The 11,942-nt window shown below is 38.6% G+C and overlaps 1 long non-coding RNA gene across 1 annotated transcript; it reads left to right on the plus strand.

Moving 5' to 3' along the window:
* The first annotated feature begins 262 nt into the window (after positions 1-262).
* Positions 263-1,389, plus strand: LOC104889446 (uncharacterized). Its single transcript, XR_789569.4, has 3 exons — positions 263-449; positions 565-658; positions 1,203-1,389. It is a non-coding gene; the product is annotated as an uncharacterized LOC104889446 (long non-coding RNA).
* The last annotated feature ends 10,553 nt before the right edge of the window (positions 1,390-11,942 follow it).

The raw sequence follows: 11,942 nt of genomic DNA on the forward strand, positions 1-11,942 counted from the left end.
ATTAGCCTAACCAAGTGATCATAGCTTAGTGCGTGGTTGCTCAATTCGCCCCTTAACCAATTGATTCGGGGTTCGATCCTCAACCTTTGGGAATGGAAAAGCATTTGGGACGAGGAGATTAGTTACTACTATCGTCAATCGATACCTTGATTGTTCAAATAAAAAAAAAACTTTAGCTTATTTAGAACCTTCTTTATTCTTTCTTTATCATCCAGCTAGTCTATATATGCCACCTTTTACCTTCTTTTCCTATATATACTTACAAGTTGGTGATGCCATAACCCATGATTAACTATTTACATCTTTTCATAGAAGGAAAAAAAGAGAAGAGCATCATTGAAGTTTGCACAAACAACTACAACAACTCCTTTACCAAACACAAAACAACATGAACAAGACAGAAAATCAACAACAACAACAACAAAACATGGACAACGTTCCTCCTCCTGGTATCTTATTTCTCTCTTTTTCATTATCAAGCATATTAATTAAAAAGAAAGTAACTAAGATTGTTACATTTTTTTTTTTACTTGAACTTTAATGGTTTTAATTTTATGATTATAGGGTATCCAACTTTGAATTCTCCTGAAGGAAAGATGAAGAAGAAGAGTTGGTTCCGCACCAAGAAGAGGGGAGAGAAGGGTTTCATTGAAGGATGGTACGTCAAAAACGTTCTCCCTTATTTTAATTATATTTTCGTATGTAAGCAGGTGAGATGTAATTCGTTTAACTTCAAAATAATGTTTTGGCGACCTTAAATTCCGACTTGCTTCTTATAAGATCGGAGTCGGATTATGCATAATTCGGTCCAAATCCGACCTGTTATCATTCCTACGTATATTAGTATCAGGCCACCAAGACTTTCCACAACCTTCACTTAATATTTTGTGAGCATGAAAGATTTAATGCATGAAAATCGTGGTAATGTTAGACTTACACTATAATTTACTAAATTACCACTCAATTTAGAAAATTCTCAATTTTTCCCTTAACAATCTAATCTGAATCCCCTAATTGTTACTTTCTTTTTATGCACAATTATGGAGGCTTCATTATGTTTTGTCTGCTCCCATCCTTAAACTATGAAAGAGTTTAAGGAGGCATTAATTATAGAGATTGTGAATAAATTTAAGTTAAACTCATTTTCGATTAGGGTTCTCTTTTTATTCTAAATTTGTGTATATTGTCAACTACTATTGCAGCTTGGCTGGATTATGTTGTTGTTGGATATGTGAAGAGTGTTGCTGCTAAAAAGATCATGGCTTGGCTTGGCTTGGTGATCAATATATGTCATGTTCTTTAAATGTTTTATGTAGTATCTGAATTTTATTTTTGGAATATGTGTAATTGATATGAACATACCATGCTATATATATATTTTTACATATATATGTATGTCGTGTGATCTAAAATCATTTGTTACTAGTTGTTCAATGATCAATTGTGGTCTAATGTTTGTCCGATCCATTTTTTAATTGATTAGTACACCTTGCACCCTCATTATCGTTGTTAAAGTCTTCTCCTTTAAAAAAAATTATTATTTCTTTTTGGAGACACCATATTAGATGAAAAAACTTGTGAGTTGCGATAATAATATTATATTTAGTGGGTTGAGAATGAGAATCAAACTCTATGAAATCGAGCCTCGCTCCTATTCTTCCTCATCAGCTCACTAATAGAGCACTCGACTATTAACTTATCTTTTCGCTCTTTAAAAATTTTGATATGGAGTTTAAGTCTAGTGAAATTTATGATGAAATTAAGAAAATGACACAAGGAAGCTAAAGGCCAAGTAGATAAGGGTGGTTATTAAGATTCTTGCAGAAAGTCTAGACCTATGTAGATGCGTAGAAAATAATAAAGATTATTGTGGACCTCCTTTTTTAATGGTGCCCACAAGTGATTCCCTCCAATCGTATTCTTTAATCGTGATAATAAGCATTAAAAAATCAGCAACATTTGTGACTATCTTGGTGGAAACTTGGAATCATGACAAACTTCAAAGATTATTGTGGATCAATTGATAACCATGAAACTTGCCGTTGGAACTTGGAATACCATTGATCCATTATGACTGTCTCACTATCTCTCGAGGTCTACCAACTTGGAAAATCATTGATTCATTGGATTATCCAAATTAAACATTCTCCTACCATCATGGTTAAGTCAATAATTTTTTTTAAAATTTATATGAACTGCGAAGGCAGTACAAAGTACAAAGTAGGAAAGAAGGGATTCGAACGTGTGACCTATCATTCACAGCATCTCATTCTTAACCACTGGGCCAAAACATCCTTGGTTTAAGTAAATCAATAATAAATAAGTTTAAAGACTTCTCAATTTTCTTTGAAAGTTTGGAACTTGCATTTCCTTTTCAATGTCTACCTTTTCCAGTCATTCTAGCTATATTCACTGTCGTCCTCTTCTGTAGACTTTATCTTTGAATGGAGAGAGAGTATATGCTTATATATATGATCATATATACATCAATTACATATCAATTAGTTTTTTAATAGATATATTAGCTCCTATATGAGCATAAGATACATTAGAACGAGGTGATACGCCTAAAGGATACAAGAGCATAAGACGATGTTGCATATAACATGATGAGCCATGCATGAATGCCATCTATCTATGAGAAGGGAAGAGGAAAAAAAGAAAATTACACATGTTTTAAGCTACATATTCTTTTAGTTACATCTCTATGTTCTTTCTATTATAAATGTACTTGCGTGAACTTTTTGTTGCACTTTTCATACTTTTTAAATCAATGTACTTGCATGAACTTTTCATTGGACTTACAAGTTTTTGTATCTAGCATTCACATGTTCTTTTTATGATACATCTATATTCTCCCTACAACCATGTGTAAGTGAGAGCAATGATGCGTATTATCCTCCCAAGTGGAGAATGTAAGCAGTGTGGAAGGAGGCCAGATAGGGTTAATAATCAGGATTCCTGAGTAAAATTCTATACTTATATCCAACACATGTTAAACAAAATAAGTATATTCCTTGTTTTTATTCTTATCTTATTTCATCAACTTTTTATCATCATATCATTCTTGAATTCCAATCATCTTTATCCAGCATATTAAGTCTCATAAACACAACAAACCATAATATGTACAACATGTGAGAGTTTGGTGAAAAGTTATTTTATTAACAAGCCAAAGGTTGACTTTAAATAGTACAGCAAGAGATTAGCCTACGCCTATAGTTTGTTACAAAGATTAGTTTACAGAATAATATCTTCCCATATTATAGGGATATGCTAAAGAGATAAGTATGGAATACAAGATTACATTATACAAGATAATATAGGAAGGAATCTGTTAGTTAACTTCGTCAACTCTATCATGGCCCCGCAAGATGGAAGGCCGTCGGGAAATTAAAGTCCAATCTTGGATAACAACATATGAAGGCGTGGTCGGGCCAGTGGCTTTGTAAGAGCGTCAGCCAGTTGATCATCTTGAGCAACATGAGCCACACGCAGGATACCACTTTGAACTTTTTCGCGAATGAAATGATAATCTACCCCAAGATGTTTCATGCGAGACTGGAAAACAGGATTAGCGCTGAGACGCGTGGCACCAACATTGTCACAATAAATAGCAGGAGTTGTAGTGAGGGACACACCAAGCTCATGAAGCAAGTTGGTGAGCGAGACAACCTCTGCGGCAGTTTGAGCGACTGAGCGGTATTCAGCTTCGGTGGACGAGCGAGCCACTGAACTTTGCTTTTTGGAGCACCAAGAGATGGGGTTGCGGCCAAGATAAACAATGTACTCCCCTGTGGAGATAAAATCATCACGGTCGCCAGCCCAATCATCATCCGAGAAGGCATGAAGATGAGTGGTGACTTAGCATGAAGAGTGGGCCATAGTCTATCGTGCCTTTGAGATACCTGAGCAACCGTTTGAGAGCTTGCCAATGAGCAGTGTGGGGCGCCATGAACAATGCAAGGCGATTAGTGGCAAAGGCAATTCGGGGGTGTTAGCGCAAGATATTGTAGGCCGCCAACTAAGGCCCTTGTCCTGGGACAGTCGAAGTATGCCTGAACCCAAGGTAGCTGTGATGTGGTTCCATGGGAGTGGAACGGTTGGCTCCCACCATGGAGCTTTTTCAAAGTAAGTCCGGTGTACTTTCGTTGGTTGAGAAAGAGGCCGTGAGGGCATGGTTGAACTTCCACACCAAGAAAGTAGGAGAGGGACCCAAGATCTTTGAGCGAGAACCGTCGAGCCAAGTAATGAATGAATGTGGAGACATGAGTGGAGTCCGGACCTGTAACAATAATATCGTCAACATACACGAGGACATAAACTTTGTTAGTGGGGTGAAAAAAGAGGGAAGTGTCGGACACTGCATTGGTGAAGCCACAATCAATGAGATATGTACGGAGCTCAGTATACCACGCCTGGGGGGCTTGCTTAAGACCATAGATAGCCTTACGAAGATGGCAAACATAGTCAGGATACTTAGGATCCTTGAAGCCCGGGGGTTGCGCCATGTAGACATCCTCAGTGAGGGTGCCTTGAAGAAAGGCGTCATTAATGTCCAGTTGGCGGAGGGACCAACCGCTAGTGACAGCTAGGCTCAGGAGAAGGCGAACGGTGGATAATTTAATTACCGGGCTGAAGGTTTCGGTGTAATCTAAGCCAGGACGTTGATGAAATCCTTTGGCGACTAATCGAGCCTTGTATTTGTCAATGGTGCCATCGGGTTTTTACTTGGTTCGGAACACCCATTTACAACCAACAATGTTTTGCGTGGGGGTGCGCGGAACAAGATCCCAAGTTTTGTTATTGAGGAGAGCCGTGTATTGGGTGGTCATGGCAGCATGCCACACAGGGAGGGTGAGAGCAAGTTTTACGGAAGTTGGTTCGGGGGGGTGAGTTGGGCTCAAAGATTGAGTTTGGTGATGGGCTTGTAGATGTGGTGGGAGGCTCGAGTGTTGTAGGGATGAGGAGGAGGGAGGAGAGAGAAGGAAGGTGGGCGGAAGCGGAGACGTAGCAGGTGGGGTAGGGAGGAGGCAGGAGGAGAGGATGGGGGGAGCGAGGCTTAGGAGGAGGAGACTGGGAAGGGGAAGAGGGGGGTGAGGGGGTTGGGGGAGGCGAGGCAGCAGGGGTGAGTGAGGGTATTGCGGCAGGAGAGACGAGGGTGGGGAGAGAGATGGAGCACCACTCATCAGGGGTGGGGTGCGGGAGGGGTGGACAAGACGGGGTAGGAGTGGCGAAGGGATAGATGTGCTCGACAAAACGCACATGGCGTGAAGTATAGACACGATTGGTGGCGGGGTCGAGACACCAATAGGCATGTTGAGTGGGTGAGTAACCGAGGAAGACACAAGCAATGGATTTGGGATCGAGTTTGTGGGAGGTGTAAGGACGGAGCCAAGGGTAGCAGAGGCACCCAAATTATGAAGTTGTAGTATTGGGAGGATGGCCGAAGAGTTTAGAGTAGGGGGAGAGATGACTAAGAGAAGGGGTGGGCAAACGATTTATTAAATACGCAGCCACTTGAAGAGCATGAGACCAGTAGGTAAGGGGCATCGATGCGTGATGAAGTAGGGCGAGGCCAGTTTCAACCACATGACGATGGCGGCGTTCAGCATAGCCATTATGTTCAGGAGTGTGGGGAGGGGAAGTGAAGTGAGAGATGCCATTTAGAGAGAGATAGGGAGTGAGTTTTTGAAATTCACCACCATTATCGTAGTAGAGAGTGAGAATGGGACGACTAAAGTGCTTTTCGACAAGAGCACGAAAGCGGTGAAAAACGGCCTCCGTGTCGGATTTGTGTTTAATAGGGTAGCCATCAAATGAGTAGACAGGAGAAGTCCATAAATCACTAAATAAAACTTCTAAAGGAAAAGATGTGGTGAGAGATGAGTCGCCAAACGGCAATTTGTGACTTTTATTGATAAAGCATGAATTACAATGCGAATCGGGACAAGAAAAAATAGAAAAATGAGATAACAAGTGCTTCAAAATAGCAGGGGAAGGGTGACCAAGGCGATGATGAAGATCCGAAGACTTGGAGGTGAGGGCGTGGACTTGAGGAGAAGAGGAGAAGGTGGTTGGCCATTCATAAACGCCGTCCTTAGCTGGTCCTATTAGTAGTGTTTTCCCCGAGGTGGAATCCTTGACACAAAATACATGAGATGAGAATTGAATAACAACATTGTTATCTTTCAAAATGAGAAACAGATAGGATGTTTTTATGCATAGCAGGCACACATAAAACTTTAGAAAGTGAAAATGAATGTAGAGAAGAGGAAAGATGAACTGAACCAATGTGAGAGATGGGTAAACCTGAGCCATCACCAATGACTATTTCATCAGTACCGTCATAGGGATGATGTAGAGAGAGATTGGCGAGGTCGCTGTGAGTGTGAGAAGCACCACTATCGAGAAGCCAAGGGGACGAGGAAGAGGGGGGTGAGGGGGGGGGGGAGCCACGGCAGTTTGGGCATGGGGAGGAGTATGAGTAGGGCGAGGTGGGCGAGGGGGGGTGCGAATAGTGGGATGAAGGGAGCGGAAGGTGGGGCAGTAGGTGAGAGTGTGGCCCTGGACGTTACACCATTGGCAACGTCCTTTGAAAGGGTTGCGAGGGTTCTGATTGGGCGAGGAGGGGGCTGGGTGAAGGTGGGGGAAGGGCGAGGGTGAGTTGGATTGGCGGTTGCAGGGAAGGCTGAAGAGAGAGAGGGAGAAGTAGTGTCATTGGCAAGTTCCTGTTGAATCAATTTTTCATGAAGTTCCTCGAAGGATATGGGGGTGTCGCGAGCGCGAACAGCATCAATAATAGGTTTAAACCCGGGATTGAGACCATCGAGAATTTGATCGGTAATATCTTCCGGATCAAGAGTGGTGCCGAGGAGGGAAAGTTCATCAACAACACGTTTGATGGCTTGCATATAGGTATCAATATCACGAGTGGCTTGGGTGAGATGTTTAAATTTGTGTTTGAGTTGTTTAATATGCCCGCGAGAGGGTAGGGCATAAGTCTTGGAGAGGATATCCCATGCATCTTTAGAAGTAGATGCACGAGTGATGAGGGGTCCAAGAGAGGGAGAAAGGGTGCCGGCGAGGGCACCGAAGAGGAGTTTGTCTTGACGGATCCATGAGACATGGGCGGGATTAAGAATAAAGGCACCATAAACAGAGATTTTGGCTGGAGGACAGGGAGTAGATCCATCAATAAACTGATGGAGATCATACCCAATAAGGAGGGCAGACACTTGAGCCTTCCATATAAGATAATTGGAAGAAGTAAGTTTCTGGACATATTGCACATTCACCATGACAAGGGGTTTAGTAGGATCGTGAGAGTTGGGAATAAGGGAGGTTTCGGGATTCATGGTAAAAAAAAACTCAAGCTCTAGATACCATGTGAGAGTTTGGTGAAAAGTTATTTTATTAACAAGCCAAAGGTTGACTTTAAATAGTACAGCAAGAGATTAGCCTACGCCTATAGTTTGTTACAAAGATTAGTTTACAGAATAATATCTTCCCATATTATAGGGATATGCTAAAGAGGTAAGTATGGAATACAAGATTACATTATACAAGATAATATTGGAAGGAATCTGTTAGTTGACTTCGTCAACTCTATCACAACATTTGTTACAAGCAACAATTGATAAGAATAATTTCACCTTTGACCGGTATTCTTATAATAGTTAATTCACCTTTTAATAATTCAAAAAATAATCCCTCCTTTAAGGAATGTATTCAAAATGGGTCACCTGATTTAATATATTTTAAAATTAAATACCTAAATTTAATTAGATTACAAATTTAATGTAAGCCACCATCTCCCCCCTCCTTCCTCTTCCACTAGCCCCCACCCCTGAAATAGAGTACTAACTACACAAGGAGCTCCGGCACGCCAACGTGACTCTTGGATACCAGTTAGAGTAGCACAGATAGGCCTAAATAGAAGCTGAACAAAAAAAAGAGACAATTGAGAATGAGTTAGAAATCTGTATGTATTCCCCATCTTATATGATTTGAATCGGTGATATGATATATGATGCCAGTTGCTTACTCATCATCCCTAATGATTCTCTCGCCATTCCAATATATTTCCAGAACCATTCTTCAACAATTTCTTCCACCAAAAAACCAAAATTTTCTCACTTAATTATGCACAAATTTTATTCGATTCTCTCTAAAAAATGGCAGGAATTTGGGTACCCATTTGTTGAGTCATGTAGTGTTTTGATGATTGTAAACAAATGATGATTATCTAACTAACATGTGTATTTGAGATGTGCATATCACATTAATATAGAACAAGCTAGTCATAGAAGGTTAAATATATCACATCATGAGGAGTTCCTAAAAGAAATCCAATAAGTGAAGCTCATGAGGAAGAAATCCAAAGACAGAAGACGTTTATATACAGTGCTAGACTTTGTGTAAGTTTCTAAGATGGAACCAAGCATAAAGAGTTTAAGAAAAATGATATAGAAGCAAGCACAAACAAAGTTCTTAGAAGAGTTCCTAGAAGGAACACAAAGAGAGCAGTTCCTAGGTATATCCTAAGAGGAACATTGAATATGCAGTTCCTAAGTGGGAACAGTTCCTGAGTAGGAGGAGTTTCTAAGTGGAAGCAGGAGCAATTCCTGAGTGGGAGCGGTTCTTGAAGTTTCATAGAAACAAGTAGTTCCTAATTAAGAACTTTAAGTGTGAAGTTCCTTAAAGAACTAGCACGTCGAAGTTACAGAGGTGGAGCTATCAACATGTAGTTCTTGAGTTAGAGCAGCATGGATCATGAAGGTAGAAAATATGAGTTTATTTTGTAAGATTCATGTAAGTATATGGAAACGTGAAAGGTAATGGAACAAGGTGTCAAAAGAAACTCGTGGAACTTAGAGTCGAACGTATTAAGAGCGAGTCAGTGAATCTGTTGTATATTATTATCTTAATCTGTAGAATTTACTTAGAGTTTGTTTCTTAATAAATCTCTATTACTTGATTAATTATTTTTAAATAATATGCATTAGTTGTTTTAGGATAAGTTTTAGTTTTTAAATAAAAGATAAGTTTTAAATAAAATTGTTTTAAATAAAATCGGTGTTAATTTAAGATACCGATTTTACATCTTTAGTTTATTTAATCTTATCTTATTAGTTTTTGAAAATAACAAGACTACATTTATAATACGTGTAATGATTTTTGTGAGTATAGAAACTTGACGCGAGTTCCTATACGCACAGGAACTCATGTACTTATGTCAGGTTTATGAAAAAAGTTTTCAGTAAAATATTTTTGCATAAGAAAAAAAAAATTTAGTTTTGGAAAAATATCTCTTGGATTATATTTTGATAAAACATTGTTTTTTCTCCAAGTATTTATTTTCTTTTTGGTTCCTATTTTTACTCTAACTGATTTATTATAAACGTGACATAAGTTATGCCCACGTTTTTGACTACTCCTTCCCCAAGTTTCTCCGAACTAACTGATCATGGGTTAGTAGATAAATAAGTGGAAGTGATGCTCAAGTCTTGAGCGTATTATAAATAGAGGCTTATGTAATCATTTCAAATTGTCTGACTGGTGTCTTTTCATAGTGTCTGACTGGTGTCTTTCCATAGTGTCATTCCATAAGGTTTGGCTTATGGAAGAGCGTTACAAAAATTATATTTTCTATTCCTTGTTTGAGTCAATTTCTGTGAGTTCCAAGTTCCTACGAGCGAGTGTCATGTTTCTTTATAGTTCTTCAATTTCTATATACTAGCTAGAGTCAAACCAAATTTTCAAGCGTTTGTATTTGAGTTTAGGGTTAAAGGTTTTGAGTGAACTCTTGTAATGGGAACTTGGTGAAGAGTTTGAGTGAATTCTTGTATCAAGTTCGAGTTAGGAACTTGAGTAAGTTCTTGTTGTTTATGCGTACACTTGGATGAAGTCTATCTAGGGGTGAAGGATTTGAGTAAACCTGTTGTAAAGATTTGTGGGAACTCTTAAGAGGCTTAGATCAGAGTTAAGTCTAGAGAGTCAAAGTTCCGAGTGGAACTTGTGAGAGAGCTGGAGTTCCGAGTGGAACTTGCGCATGTAATAGGTTGTAATAAAGGAGGTTCCCTATTACAATGAAGAGTTTAAATCTTGAGGAGGTCGTGGTTTTTCTTCTTGTATTAAGACAAGAAGTTTCCACGTAAAAATTTCTCTTACACTTTGGGTTCCTTATTACTTATTATGTTTTAAATTTTCCAATTATTAGAGCAGTAACTTTTACGCTATACAATTCACCCCTCACTTAGTTCCTTCTGAGTTAACACCATTTCCCTCCCAAGATTTTTGCTTCATCATCTGGTATTTCTCAATTCTTTACTCTTTTGCTTAACATGCACTCAAATTTGTTCTTAGAATTGAAAAATACCAATGCTGACGCTGCTAATGAACAAGTGAAAATATTTTCATTCTTAGAGCAAGCAGCACCGCACAACAACAGTAGAGTGAGAAGAGGAGGGAACCAAAAAGTCAGGGACAACGTAGTGGAATGGGTTCAGTGAGATACAAAGGTGAGGTGTTGATTTCATGCGGCGGAGGTGGGCGATCATTTTCAGGGTGTAGGAGAGCTGTTGTGGGGGTGGTTTTGGGGATGGGGGGTTGGCCGGCTGGTGCAAGGGGGGTGGGCGGTGGCTTTTGGGGGTGGGTTGGAGGGTTAAGTTTTTACTTCCTCCATTTCTAAATAAGTGCAACATTTGCATAGTGTTTATTATTCATAGTTTAAACTTTAATTAGCTTAAGTGATTTACATTTTAGGAGAAACATAGTCATGTGAGAGATCTTGTTAGATTCTTCTGAATGTGAATTTTTTTAATATTAACTCTTTATAGTTTTTACTTATTGATAATTGAAGATATTAATGGTTAAAATAATGCATTGGCAAACATGAAAACAAGAAGTGTTGCACTTATTTAGAAACAAAGGAAGTATTTATTATTGATAATTGCTTTTGGATAGGAAAAAAGAGTCAATATGTAATTTTTTACCGGTCAATCAGGTAATTGATAGAATTTGTGGCGCATGCAAAAGTTGTAATGGACCCGAATAGTATCATAAAATTGAATTTTCATTGATAATTAATTGTACAAGTGTGTTTGTGAGAGCTCGTGTCTCTCATTTACCTTGGTAGAACCCTTTGTTTCTACCTTTTCTAATATTTTGTGTGGAGCTCACTTGTTTGGCTCCCTCTCATTTGAGCTCATCTTTCATCTCATACAACTATTACATATTTATACTAGTTACATACTTAACTCTAGAATTTTCTATAATAATCTAATGCTAGATACTTCTACCTACAAATATCTCTAGATATTTCTACAATTTGATATCTCTAGACTTTTCCACATCATTCTTCCATCCTAATCTAACTTAGAATTTTAACAAGATATATCTCGATACATCACTTAATTTTTCAACTTAATACAAGATTTTTCTAGAATACATTATTAGATATTTTCTTAGAATTTACATCACTCACCTAGAATTTTCTAGATTAATCTTCTTGAAAATTCTTGTAATTCAATATTCTTTTGTTGACGCACTTGTCATCAACGATCCCAATCAAGATTCCGATTTTTTTCCTTGAAATTATTCCAATTCTCGTTGGCGTCCATATCACCGACCATCTCCAAGTTCACTTTTATTTTTCTCACATATTGTTGATTTTCAGCATTTTGTGTTGGTACCCTTGTTACCAACTTGCTCCCCTTAATTATCACTTTTTCTCCTTTTCTTTGTTGGTACTCATGTTACCAACAACTCCTTTTTTCATTGATTTTTTGTTGATCATTATGTTGACACCCATGTTGTCAACCATTCAATCTTCAATCTTTTTTTTTTCTTTCTTGTGGTGCTCATGTCACTACCCACCACTGCTAATGTGCATTAGCAATCCAATATTCTCTTTCTCCTTTTTTTCTTTCTTTCTTCTC

This window comes from Beta vulgaris, chromosome 3, assembly GCF_026745355.1.
Source record: "Beta vulgaris subsp. vulgaris cultivar EL10 chromosome 3, EL10.2, whole genome shotgun sequence".
Lineage (NCBI taxonomy): Eukaryota > Viridiplantae > Streptophyta > Magnoliopsida > Caryophyllales > Amaranthaceae > Beta > Beta vulgaris.